The sequence below is a fragment of the Pelophylax lessonae genome (genome assembly GCF_965119305.1).
Source record: "Pelophylax lessonae genome assembly, chromosome: 4".
In the NCBI taxonomy this organism is placed as follows: Eukaryota; Metazoa; Chordata; class Amphibia; order Anura; family Ranidae; genus Pelophylax; species Pelophylax lessonae.
The window spans coordinates 7,804,953-7,819,679 of record NC_138771.1 but is presented as its reverse complement, the minus strand read 5'-3'; positions in this window follow the sequence as shown (position 1 = coordinate 7,819,679).

Here is a 14,727-nt window from a genome sequence, read left to right as displayed (position 1 = left end):
TTTCATGAGATCATTTACATTCCGCTGCAGATTATTAGCCATTTGAGTTGTCATATTTGTTTCACCGCTGTTCAGTTGCTAATATTCGATCAAGTTTATTGACCCTAATGCAGCATGTTGACTGTGTGTTCAATGATTGATTTTCTGCCTCGGTTGCAGCTAATTTTAGTGGATACCCAGCGCCAGGCTGTCTTGGCAACAGGATAGAAAAAAAAAACCACGCAGGATAACTTCTTTTACATTGTGTTTATTATTCATTTCCACCTCCTCGTTCAGACGGCATGCCAAATGGTTTAAAAGCCGGGCTTCACTTAGCATTAGGCAAAGTGGGCCCATGCCTAGGGGTCGGAGAACGCACCATATACATAGGTGTAGAGTAGCACTCATGGTCCAGGAAACCGGGTTTCACTTAGCATTAGGCAAAGTAGGCCCATGCCTTAGAGTTGGAGAACGCACCATCTATATAGGTGTAGAAAAGCACTCATGGTCCAGGAAGACTGGATAAGGATTCTAATAAGGTACATTGTATTAGGACAGGGGTCTCCAAACTTTCTAAACAAAGGGCCAGTTTCGTGTCCCTCAGGCTTGGGAGTAAAAGCACCTGTGGTCAGTAAGAAGAAGAATAGGGCCCCTTTGTTGGTATTAGAGGGAGAAATGGTGCCCCATCATGGGTGTCAGTGGGAGAAATAGTGTCCCATCATTGGTATCAGTGCCCCATCGTTGGTGACGTTGAGAGAAATAATGTTCCAATGTTTCTATCAGTGCAAGGAATAGTGCCCCATCTTTGGCGTCAGTGGAAGGAATAGTGCACCATCATTGGTGTCAGTAAGAGGAATAGTGCCCCATCATTGGTGTCAATGGGAGGAATAGTGCCCCATCATTGGTGTCAGTGGGAGGAATAGTGCCCCATCATTGGTATCAGTGGGAGGAATAGTGCTCCATCATTGGTATCAGTGGGAGGAATAGTGCCCCATCATTGGTGTCAGTGGGAGGAATAGTACCCCATCATTGGTGTCAGTGGGAGGAATAGTGTCCCATCATTGGTGTCAATGAGAGGTATAGTGCCCCACCATTGGTGTCAGTGGGAGGAATAGTGCTCCATCATTGATATCAGTGGGAGGAATAGTGCCCCATCATTGGTGTCAGTGGGAGGAAAATTGCCCCATTATTGGTGTTAGTGGGAGACATAGTGTCCCATCATTGGTGTCAGTGGAAGGCATAGTGCCCAATCATTGGTGTCAGTGGGAGGAATAGTGCCCCATCATTGGTGTCAGTGGGAGGAATAGTGCCCCATCATTGGTGTCAGTGGAAGGAATAGTGCCCCATTATTGGTGTCAGTGGAAGGAATAGTGCCCAATAATTGGTGTCAGTGGGAGGAATAGTGCCCCATCATTGCTGTTAGTGGGAGGAATAGTGCCCTATCATTGGTGTCAGTAGAGGAATAGTGCCCCTTCATTGGTGTCAGTTGAAGGCATAGTGCCCCATCATTGGTGTCAGTGGGAGGAATAGTGCCCCATCATTGGTGTCAGTTGAAGGGATAGTGCCCCATCATTGGTGTCAGTGGAAGGAATAGTGCCCCATCATTGGTGTCAGTGGGAGGAATAGTGCTCCATCATTGGTGTCAGTGGGAGGAATAGTGTCCCATCATTGGTGTCAGTGGGAGGAATAGTGCCCCATCATTGGAGTCAGTGGGAGGAATAGTGCCTCATCATTGGTGTCAGTGGGAGGAATAGTGCCCCATCATTGGAGTCAGTAGGAGGAATAGTGCCCCATCATTGGAGTCAGTGGGAGGAATAGTGCCCCATCATTGGTGTCAGTGGGAGGAATAGTGCCTCACTGTTGATGTCAGTGGGAAGAATACTGCCCAACTATTGGTGTCAGTGGAAGGAAAAGTGCCCCATCATTGGTGTTAGAGAAAACAATTGTGCTGCAATGCTGGTGTCAGTAGGAGGAATAATGCCTTAAATCAGGCAAAGAGCTACACCTGGCCCACGGGCCGCAGTTTGGAGATCATTGTATTAGGAGGTCTCTAAACATTTCTGCATTGTTTCTCCCGCACCTAAAGCTGAGCTCTGGGTATGATTTGTATTGTAAAGTTATATTGGTGCAGCTTGGCAGAATGTAAGTATGTATATCCCATACCTAAAGGGGAAGTTGGAGAAGGTGACAATCATTATTAATATGATTATTGCCTATGTAGAGCTACCCATGAAAAGGGCCGCTGGTTACAGTTGGCCTTTCTCTGAAGGTAGTGGGGCTTCCTGACCCCACAAGCACCAGTCCATTCAAACCGGCTCTAGAAATACAGTCTAGGGGATGTCTTTTTTAAGATGTAAGATTTTTTAAGATTTTTTTAAGATTTATTTCTAGTAGAAAACTTGAACGATGAAATCTTCTCCTTAGGTATTTATAGGTGTTGGACAGTCTAAGGCCTCACAGCTGAAGACCATGGGGCAAGTCTCTGAGCAGTGTAAGGTCTCACAGCTGAAGACCATGGGGCACGTTTCTGAGCAGTGTAAGGTCTCGCAGCTGAAGACCATGGGGCACGTTTCTGAGCAGTGTAAGGCCTTACAGCTGAAGACCATGGGGCACGTTTCTGAGAAGTGTAAGGCCTCACAGCTGAAGGCCATGGGGCAAGTCTCTGAGCAGTGTAAGGCCTCATAACTGAAGACCATGGGGCAAGTCTCTGAGCAGTGTAAGGCCTCATAGCTGAAGACCATGGGGCACATTTCTGAGAAGTGTAAGGCCTCATAGATGAAGACCATGGGGCAAGTCTCTGAGTAATGTAAGGCCTCACAGCTGAAGACCATGGGGCATGTTTCTGAGAAGTGTAAGGCCTCATAGCTGAAGACCATGGGGTACGTTTCTGAGAAGTGTAAGGCCTCATAGCTGAAGACCATGGGGCAAGTCTCTGAGCAGTGAAAGGCCTCATGGCTGAAGACCATGGCGCAAGTCTCTGAGCAGTGTAAGGCCTCATGGCTGAAGACCATGGAACACGTTTCTGAGAAGTGTAAGGTCTCATAGCTGAAGACCAGGGGCAAGTCTCTGAGCAGTGTAAGGCCTTATAGCTGAAGACCATGGGGCAAGTCTCTGAGCAGTGTAAGGTCTCACAGCTGAAGACCATGGGGCACGTTTCTGAGCAGTGTAAGGCCTCATAGCTGAAGACCATGGGGCAAGTCTCTGAGCAGTGTAAGGCCTCATAGTTGAAGACCATGGGGCACGTTTCTGAGCAGTGTAAGGCCTCATAGCTGAAGACCATGGGGCAAGTCTCTGAGCAGTGTAAGGCCTCATAGCTGAAGACCATGGGGCAAGTCTCTGAGCAGTGTAAGGCCTCATAGCTGAAGACCATGGGGCAAGTCTCTGAGCAGTGTAAGGCATCACAGCTGAAGGACATGGGGCACGTTTCTGAGCAGTGTAAACCCTCATGGCTGAAGACCATGGGGCAAATCTCTTTGGCATCTGGTTACCTTGTACCAATAAGTAACTGTCGGTACCCAGTGCAATCTCCAAAACACAACACAGTCACAGTGATCAGTTTAAGGTCTTTACTCACAAGTCCTCAGAATAGCTATCACCTTCCAGCCTCCTCCTCTGGACACAGTCCAGTGAGTAAAACAGTCCTTCTCTAGACTAGATTTAGTGAAGTCCTGCAGTCAGTTCCAGATCACTTCCAGATCCCCAGCTCTGCCAATGCTTGCTGATGCCTCAAGAACAGCTGCCCTGGGCATAGGCTGCTCAAGGGCAACATTCCCTTAGGCCCTGGAACCATCCTCAGGAGATCAAACCCAGCCCTCTACTGCTTCAGACTATTTATCAGCATTCCAGCCCCCTTCTGAACACTCCTCTTCAGGGATTTGGCTGGAACCTGGTAAATATTCAGGCTGCTTATTTTGAATCTCCCACCCTAGGCTCTGGAAGCTTCTTCCATGGGCAGGGGGAAGCAATCAAACTCCCAGCCTGTGGAACCCTGAGAAGACCAAACAAGTACTGATCCCTTGATTACAGAAGGAGCCAAACTAAGGGGCTACATCTATATTAACCACTTGCCGACCAGCTGCCGCAGTTATACGACGGCAGGTTCCTGCGAATCGCCGTACCTGTACAGTGGTTCGCGGGAGCAATCCTGGGGGCGCGCTTGCGCTGTTGGAGGTGCACGCGCACGCACCCACTCACCAGCGAGGAAGCCGATCTGCAGGGCCGGCGGCTGCGATGTCTGCCGGGCACCCGTGATCGCTCCCCGTGAAGAGAGAACGGCGATCTGCTGTTATAAACACAGCAGACCATTGTTCTCTCAGCTATCAACACAGAGCTCCTGTGTTCCCCCTATTTAGGAACACAGATCTCTGTATTGATTTGACAAGCCCATCCCCCCACCAGTTAGAAAACACCCCCTAGACTCACATTTAACCCTTTTATTGCCCCTGGTGTTAACCCCTTCCCTGCCAGTGTCATTATTACAGTAACAGTGCATATTTTTATTTCCTCTAATTTATGAACACAGCTCTCTGTGTTCATCCAGTGAGCCCATCCCCCCACACAGAAAGCACCCCCTAGGCACACATTTAACCCTTTGATCACCCCTTCCCTGCCAGTGTCATTAGTACAGTGACAGTGCATATTTTCAGCACTGATTACTGTAGTAATGTCGCTGGTCCCCCCCAAAAGTGTCACAAATATCAGTTACGTGTCCGATCTGTCCGCCGCAATGTCGCAGTCCCGCTAAAAATCGCTGATCGCCGCCATTACTAGTATAAAAATTTTTTTTAAATGACATAAATATTTCCCCCAGTTTGTAGACGCGATAACTTTTTTGCGCAAAACAATCAAAATACGCTTATTGGGATTTTATTTTTTTTACCAAAAATATGTAGCAGAAAACAAATTGGCCTAAAATGATGAATAAATTAGATTTTTGATTTTTTTTTTTTATTGGGAATGTTTTATAGCAGAATGTGAAAAAAAAATATTTTTTGTTTTTTTCATAACTGTCGCTCTTTTTTTGTTTATAGCGCAAAAAAAAAACAAAAAAAAAAAAACGCACAGGTGATCAAATACCACCAAAAAAAAAAGAAGCTCTATTTGTGGTAAAAAAAAGACATCATTTTTATTTGGATACAGCGTCGCACGACTGCGCAATTGTTAGTTAAAATAATGCAGTGCTGAATCGCAAAAAAATGGCCTGGTAATTAAGGGGGGTAAAACCTTCCAGTCCAGAAGTGGTTAAATAAACTGTAGTTCGTTTCTGCAAAATGCACTAAAAAAAAAACGCATCGGTGTGAACGAGGCCTTAATTAGAATGTATGTAATGATAGCAGTCAGTCCATCCTGATTGATGTATATCGATTTATTTCTTTGTATCTTATCAGAGCCTTCAGATTCCTCCTTGTGGTTATTATCCACTTCCGGACCGCCCACCGCGTATTTATGTCGCTATTTTAATGTTAAATACCAGAGTTATGGCAGCAGATAGCAGTGGGCGGTCCACTTTAACATAAAGGCGGTCCCAGCTGCGGATTCGCCGTGGGATTACCTTTTTGGGCAGCGGGAGAGGTCCCCCCCCCCCTCTCCTGCCGCTTCCCAGTCATTTTCCCTGCTTACCGTAGCCGTTGGTAGCTGGGAAAACGATCCGGGCCGCTGTCCTCTTCGGCAGGAAGTCGAGTGAGGGCAAGCTCCTCTCTATGACTTTGGAGGACCGGAGCAACGTCATACGTCACTTCCTCCCAATGGCCTTAAAGGGCTTATTTTATTTCATGATAAAAAAAAAAATTACTTTTTTTTTTTTTTGCTTTTTAGTGTAGATGTGAGATGTGAGGTCTTTTTGACCCCAGATCTCTCATTAAAGAGGACCTGTCCTGCTTATTTCTATTACAAGGAATAAACATTACAATAAATAATAAAATAAATAAATAAAGGAAATAAATAAAGGAATAAATATTACATCCCTTGTAATAGGAAATAAAAGTGAAAAAAAAAAAAAGTTAAAGGGACAGTATAAAAATAAAAGATAAAATAAATAGGAAAAAAACAAAATTAAAGCGCCCCGTCCCTGTTAGCCTGCACGCAGGAGCGAACGCATATGTAAACTGTGTTCAAATCACACATGTGAGGCATTGTCGGGATCGATAGAGTGAGAGCAATAATTCTTATAATATTTTTTTTTTAAATGGATAATAATATAAAAATAAATGTAAATGAAAAAAATTATAAAAAATGAAAAAAATAATTAAGATAAAACAAAATTTCTCTTACGTCCTCCGACAGTCGCCGCCCACTCATACAGTCTTCACCAATGGGTATTGACCTCTTATCCATAGGAGCAAGCTAAAAAATAAAAGATATATTTAAAAGAAATATTACATCCCTTGTAATAGGAAATAAAAGTGATAAAAAAAAAAAGTTAAAGGGACAGTATAAAAATAAAAGATAAAGTAAATAGGAAAAAACAAAACAAAATTAAAGCGCCCCGTCCCTGTTAGCCTGCACACAGGAGCGAACGCATATGTAAACTCTGTTCAAACCACACATGTGAGGTATTGTCGGGATCGTTAGAGTGAGAGCAATAATTCTTATAATATTTTTTTTTCTAAATGGATAATAATATAAAAATAAATGTAAATGAAAAAAATTATAAAAAATAAAAAAAAAATTAAGATAAAACAAAATATTTAAAACACCCCGTCCCTCACTATCGTTAGAGCGAGAGCAATAATTCTAGCACAAGACCTCCTCTGTAACTCTAAACTGGTAACCTGTAGGAGAGATGTGAGGTCTTATTGACCCCAGATCTCCCCATAAAGAGGACCTGTCATTCACTATTTCTAATACAGTGGATGTTTACATTCCTTGTAATAGGAATAAAAGTGTAAAAAAAAATTAAAAGGGAAAGTGTAAAAAAAAAAAAAATTAAAATAAACAATAAAAAAAAAAAAAAAAAAATTAAAGATCCCCGTCCCCGTGTGTTCGCACGCTGAAGCGAATGCATGCATACGTCGTGGCCACATATGTAAACGGTGTTCAATCCATACATGTGAGGTATCGCCGCAAACGTTGGAATGAGAGCAATCATTTTAGCCCTAGACCTCCTCTGTAACTCTAAACTGGTAACCTGTAGAAATTTTTGAAATGTCACCTATGGAGATTTTTAAGTACCAATGTTTGTCACCATTTCACAAGCGTGCGCAATTTTGAAGCAATTTTGAAGCATGACATGTTGAGTATCTATTTACTCTGCTAACATTATCTTTCATGTTATAGAAAAAAAATTGGGCTAACTTTACTGTTTTCCTATTTTTTAATTCAAAAAATTTAATTTTTTCCCAAAAAAATTGTGTTTGTAAGACTGCTGCGCAAATACGATGTGATAAAAAATATTGCAACGATTTCCATTTTATTCTCTATAAAAAAATGTATAATGTTTGGGGGTTTTAAGTAATTTTCTAGCAAAAAATAAACAAATGATTTTAACTTGTAAACAACAAGAGTCAGAAATAAGCGCGGTCATTAAGTGGTTATCGGATCTTTCTCGCTGGTAAGAATAAAGTAGCCGTCTGAAATCTACATTAGGTTGTCCCATGACCATTATATACTCTGCTGAATACTCAGAAGTTTGACTTTTGTATAATTCGGGCCCCGGCTTGGTGCAATCACACAGCATGGTGGTAATGACACTTTGATAAGAATAAACCACGTCCTGGAGATTCCAATTAATGGTAGAAGTACATCAGACTCTCTGTTTTATCTTGGCTTGAGTTCTGTCAAAAGATTTTATTTAGACTCCCAACGTCCAGCTCCAGAATTTTTTTAGTATAACTTATATCAGTGGCGGTCAGTCCACAATGGACGCAGGGGCCATTTTTAAATAAATGATAATATGACTAACATCCTAAAGTTTAAAAAATGTTAGTCATATTATAATTTATTGAAAAAATAAATTATTCCCCTGTGCGGGGCTAATAGCTGTCTATAAGCTCCATCAATTTGTAGCAAGCACATGAATTAGAGAGCCTCAGGCTCTAATTGGCTCGTTTGATGTTGTCCTGCGCCCTGAACCGTCCCACAAAAGTCGCCACTGTGTCACTTCCGGTTTTCCAGCGGCCAATCAGGAGGCTGAAGATTTGGAACACAGAAGGGGAGGCGTGACAGCCTAGGCTGGAGGCTCTGTTTGGGGGGGATATGATCATCATGTATAAATACATAAGGGGGAGATATGATCTCCATGTATAAATACATAAGGGGGGGATATGATCACCATGTATAAATACATAAGGGGGGATATGATCTCCATGTATAAATACATAAGGGGGGGATATGACCTCCATGTATAAATACATAAGGGGGGGATATGATCTCCATGTATAAATACATAAGGGGGATATGATCTCCATGTATAAATACATAAGGGGGGTATATGATCACCATGTATAAATACATAAGGGGGGGGTATATGACCACCATGTATAAATACATAAGGGGGGATATGATCTCCATGTATAAATACATAAGGGGGGATATGATCTCCATGTATAAATACATAAGGGGGGGGGGGATATGATCTCCATGTATAAATACATAAGGGGGGGGGATATGATCTCCATGTATAAATACATAAGGGGGGGATATGATCTCCATGTATAAATACATAAGGGGGGGGGGATATGATCACCATGTATAAATACATAAGGGGGGTATATGATCACCATGTATAAATACATAAGGGGGGATATGATCTCCATATATAAATACATAAGGGGGGGATGTGATCTCCATGTATAAATACATAAGGGGGGGGGGATATGATCACCATGTATAAATACATAAGGGGGGGTATATGATCTCCATGTATAAATACATAAGGGGGATATGATCTCCATGTATAAATACATAAGGGGGGATATGATCTCCATGTATAAATACATAATAGGGGATATGATCTCCATGTATAAATACATAAGGGGGGATATGATCTCCATGTATAAATACATAAGGGGGGATATGATCTCCATGTATAAATACATAAGGGGGATATGATCTCCATGTATAAATACATAAGGGGGGGATATGATCACCATGTATAAATACATAAGGGGGGGGGTATATGATCTCCATGTATAAATACATAAGGGGGATATGATCACCATGTATAAATACATAAGGGGGGATATGATCACCATGTATAAATACATAAGGGGGGATATGATCTCCATGTATAAATACATAAGGGGGGATATGATCACCATGTATAAATACATAAGGGGGGATAGGATCTCCATGTATAAATACATAAGGGGGGGTATGATCTCCATGTATAAATACATAAGGGGGGGTATGATCTCCATGTATAAATACATAAGGGGGGATATGATCACCATGTATAAATACATAAGGGGGATATGATCTCCATGTATAAATACATAAGGGGGGGATATGATCTCCATGTATAAATACATAAGGGAGGGTATATGATCACCATGTATAAATACATAAGGGGGGATATGATCTCCATGTATAAATACATAAGGGGGGATATGATCTCCATGTATAAATACATAAGGGGGGATATGATCTCCATGTATAAATACATAAGGGGGGGTATGATCTCCATGTATAAATACATAAGGGGGGATATGATCTCCATGTATAAATACATAAGGGGGGGATATGATCTCCATGTATAAATACATAAGGGGGGATATGATCTCCATGTATAAATACATAAGGGGGGGATATGATCTCCATGTATAAATACATAAGGGGGGATATGATCTCCATGTATAAATACATAAGGGGGATATGATCTCCATGTATAAATACATAAGGGGGATATGATCTCCATGTATAAATACATAAGGGGGGGATATGATCTCCATGTATAAATACATAAGGGGGGATATGATCTCCATGTATAAATACATAAGGGGGATATGATCTCCATGTATAAATACATAAGGGGGATATGATCTCCATGTATAAATACATAAGGGGGGATATGATCTCCATGTATAAATACATAAGGGGGGATATGATCTCCATGTATAAATACATAAGGGGGGATATGATCTCCATGTATAAATACATAAGGGGGATATGATCTCCATGTATAAATACATAAGGGGGGGTATATGATCTCCATGTATAAATACATAAGGGGGATATGATCACCATGTATAAATACATAAGGGGGATATGATCTCCATGTATAAATACATAAGGGGGATATGATCACCATGTATAAATACATAAGGGGGGATATGATCTCCATGTATAAATACATAAGGGGGGATATGATCTCCATGTATAAATACATAAGGGGAATATGATCACCATGTATAAATACATAAGGGGGGGTATATGATCTCCATGTATAAATACATAAGGGGGATATGATCACCATGTATAAATACATAAGGGGGATATGATCACCATGTATAAATACATAAGGGGGATATGATCACCATGTATAAATACATAAGGGGGGATATGATCTCCATGTATAAATACATAAGGGGGGATATGATCTCCATGTATAAATACATAAGGGGGGATATGATCTCCATGTATAAATACATAAGGGGGGATATGATCTCCATGTATAAATACATAAGGGGAATATGATCACCATGTATAAATACATAAGGGGGGGTATATGATCTCCATGTATAAATACATAAGGGGGATATGATCACCATGTATAAATACATAAGGGGGATATGATCACCATGTATAAATACATAAGGGGGGATATGATCTCCATGTATAAATACATAAGGGGGGGTATGATCTCCATGTATAAATACATAAGGGGAATATGATCACCATGTATAAATACATAAGGGGGGGTATATGATCTCCATGTATAAATACATAAGGGGGATATGATCACCATGTATAAATACATAAGGGGGATATGATCACCATGTATAAATACATAAGGGGGGATATGATCTCCATGTATAAATACATAAGGGGGGGTATGATCTCCATGTATAAATACATAAGGGGGGATATGATCACCATGTATAAATACATAAGGGGGATATGATCTCCATGTATAAATACATAAGGGGGGGGATATGATCTCCATGTATAAATACATAAGGGAGGGTATATGATCACCATGTATAAATACATAAGGGGGGATATGATCTCCATGTATAAATACATAAGGGGGGATATGATCTCCATGTATAAATACATAAGGGGGGATATGATCTCCATGTATAAATACATAAGGGGGGGTATGATCTCCATGTATAAATACATAAGGGGGGAATATGATCTCCATGTATAAATACATAAGGGGGGATATGATTACCATGTATAAATACATAAGGGGGGATATGATTACCATGTATAAATACATAAGGGGGGATATGATTACCATGTATAAATACATAAGGGGGGATATGATTACCATGTATAAATACATAAGGGGGGGATATGATCTCCATGTATTAATACATAAGGGGTGGATATGATCACCATGTATAAATACATAAGGGGGAATATGATCTCCATGTATTAATAAATAAGGGGTGGATATGATCACCATGTATAAATACATAAGGGGGATATGATCACCATGTATAATATATAAGGGGGGATATGATCACCATGTACAATACATAAGGGGGGATATGATTACCATGTATAAATACATAAGGGGGGATATGATCTCCATGTATAAATACATAAGGGATCCATATTATTATTATACAGGATTTATATAGCGCCAACAGTTTACGCAGCGCTTTAAAATATGAGGGAAGACAATATAATTCAATACAGGAGGAATTAGAGGGCCCGGCTCGTTAGAGCTTACAATCTAGAAATATAGATATAATGAACTTGGTCACTTTAAGGTCATCACAGAGGAGAAGGGGGCGCTCTTTACGTCTGGAGGAAAAGCGATTTCATCTCTAAATACGGAAAGGTTTCTTCACAGTAAAAATTGTGAAAATGTGGAATAGACTCCATCCAGAGGTGGTTCTGGTCAGCTCAGGAGATTGCTGTATGAAAGGCCTGGATTCTTTCCTAAACATACATAATATAACTGGATACTTTTTTTTTGCCTTCCTCTGGATCAGCTATGGGTATAGGATTGTGTATATGGGATTGTAAAATTGTTTTCTTTTCCTTTTTTTGGTTGAACTTGATAGACTTTTGTCTTTTTTGAACCTGACTAACTATGTTTTATAGTGAGTACATGTTAGAACCACTGTCCTGTTCTTATCAGCGGTCTTCAGGTATACCGTTACGTCTTTTGTTCCCCATCTCAATGAACACAATTTGGGCAGGTATTATTCTTCACTTCAAAAGTCTGTATTGGCATAAGAAAAAAAATGCAAAGATAATTTCTGCAAAGTTGAGTCATTCTTGGTCCACAATATTTTTCCCCCTTGAAATGTAGGGACGTCTTCTAGTTCCCGAGCCCACCAAGCACGTCATAGTGCGTGGAAGAAGTCAATAAATTAGCCCTTTGTGTATACTGCGACAGTCTCAGATGTATATAGAATATCATTTTGTTTTCTTACAAGGGAAACCCAGGCAGAGAGGTTAACAGGAGAGGTCAGCGGGCAATTGTACTGGTAAAGGAGCGCATTGTCTGTAACTTGTTATCTCGCTGTTCTGATCACAAACACCAGCCGAGTTCTCAGCTACTTCTCCGGGCAAAGCCTCCTTTCATCTGCTCCATGGTGTAAACATCAACCTGCACAGTCCCAGGCTAGGAAATGACTAATGCCGAGCCATCCTTTGTGCATGAGCCCCACAAGACCAGCATTGCATACATTCCTTTGTTGTCAACATTTCCTTTTTCAGCTCCATGAGTAAATTGTTATTGAATTATGGTGCAACAACGAACTTTACAAATCACTTCTCATTGGCTTGGTTTTGTAGGATTTATGCCTACATTGTGGTTCATTTCTAATGATTATATGGACAATCCAAGGTGTGTCAGTATCCTAACCATGTTACAGATCCAGGGTTCCATGAACACATTGGAAGGTTGGCTGTTGATAGCTCGGAATGGCGGATAGAGTTATCAGTGAGTGATCTTTGGCAGGGGTCTCCAAACTTTCTAAACAAAGGGGCCAGTTTACTGTCTTTCAGAATTTTAGGGGGCCGAGCTGTGCAATTAGAAAATACCCTGGCGTCAATTGGAGTAAACAATTCCCCACCATTGGCCTTTTTTCAGGGGAAGGAATAGTGCCCCATCATTGGGGTCAGTGGAAATAATAGTGCCCCATAATGATCTTAATGGAAGAATTAGTGCACTGACATCATTGGTATCAGTGGAAGGAATAAGGCCCTATTATTGATGTCAGTGGGAGGAATAGTTCCCCATCATTGGTATCAGTGGGAGGAACAGTGCCCCATCATTGGTATCAGTGGGAGGAATAGTGCCCCATCATTGGTGTCAGTGGGAGGAATAGTGCCCCATCATTGGTGTCAGTGGGAGGAATAGTGCCCCATCATTGGTGTCAGTGGGAGGAATAGTGTCCCATCATTGGTGTCAGTGGGAGGAATAGTGCCCCATCACTGGTGTCAGTGTTAAGAATAATTCTCCATCATTGGTGTCAGTGCAAGGAAAACTGTCCCATCATTGGTGTAAGTGGAAAGTATAGTGTCCCATCATTGGTGTCAGTGGAAGGAATAGTGCCCCAACATTGGTATCAGTGGGAGGAATAGTGCCCCATCACTGGTGTCAGTGTGAAGAATAATTCCCCATCATTGGTGTCAGTGCAAGGAAAACTGTCCCATCATTGGTGTCAGTGGGAGGAATAGTGTCCCATCATTGGTGTCAGTGGGAGGAATAGTGCCCCAACATTGGTATCAGTGGGAGGAATAGTGTCCCATCATTGGTGTCAGTGGGAGGAATAGTGCCCCATCATTGGTGTCAGTGGGAGGAATAGTGTCCCATCATTCAGCTTCGGGTGTGGCTGCTGGAAGGTTCTCTGGCTGTGTGTCTGTTGCTGCTCCAGGTGATCTGTGTAAGAGGGTGTGAGGTGAAATCCCTCCCAGCTCTCCTGGCCCCCTTCTGGGGAAGCCATGGAGGCCAGCAGGGCCTCTCCTGCTGGAGGCTCTCAGACATCCCCTGGGCGGATGGATGGCACCCCTGCTCCTGTGCAGCCCGTGGTTGGTGATCTCTCTGCACCTGGTGAGGATGAAGATGCTGGATCCATTCGGGAGCGAGTGGTGGCCGGGATCAAAGTCCTCAATAAGGAGAGAGACAAGCTCTACAAGCTTAGAGCGGATTTAAAGCGCCTGAGAAAGCAGCGTGAAGGCTTGTTCAGCAAGAACCGTGGATCAATGGATTCAGAGGTCCAATTAGCGAAAGTCCGTGTGGATCATCAAGAAACTATCGTGGCCATGATGGAAGGCAGGGATGGTCCCTTCAGGGAGAAGTTTTGCAATGAACGGAGGTTTGCAAAGATGGAGGTGGAGGAGGAGACCCCCGGTTCTGACCCCCTTCCCCCTCAAGGTGAGGTAAGCAGCCCATTGCCATCTCAGGGCTCAGGAGGCATGTTGAAAGTTATACAGGTAATGGAGTCTCCAATGCAGGAAGATCAGCTGGTGTTTGGTGATGTGGAGGACTTACCTGAGAGTGTGCCTGATAAAGTAAAGTATATAAAGCCCCAGCTTACAGATAAAACAGTTTTTGTGCCTTTTAGCACCTTGCCTAATGATGGGTTTCCTAATGACACTCCGGGTGATTCCCCTATGCTCAGC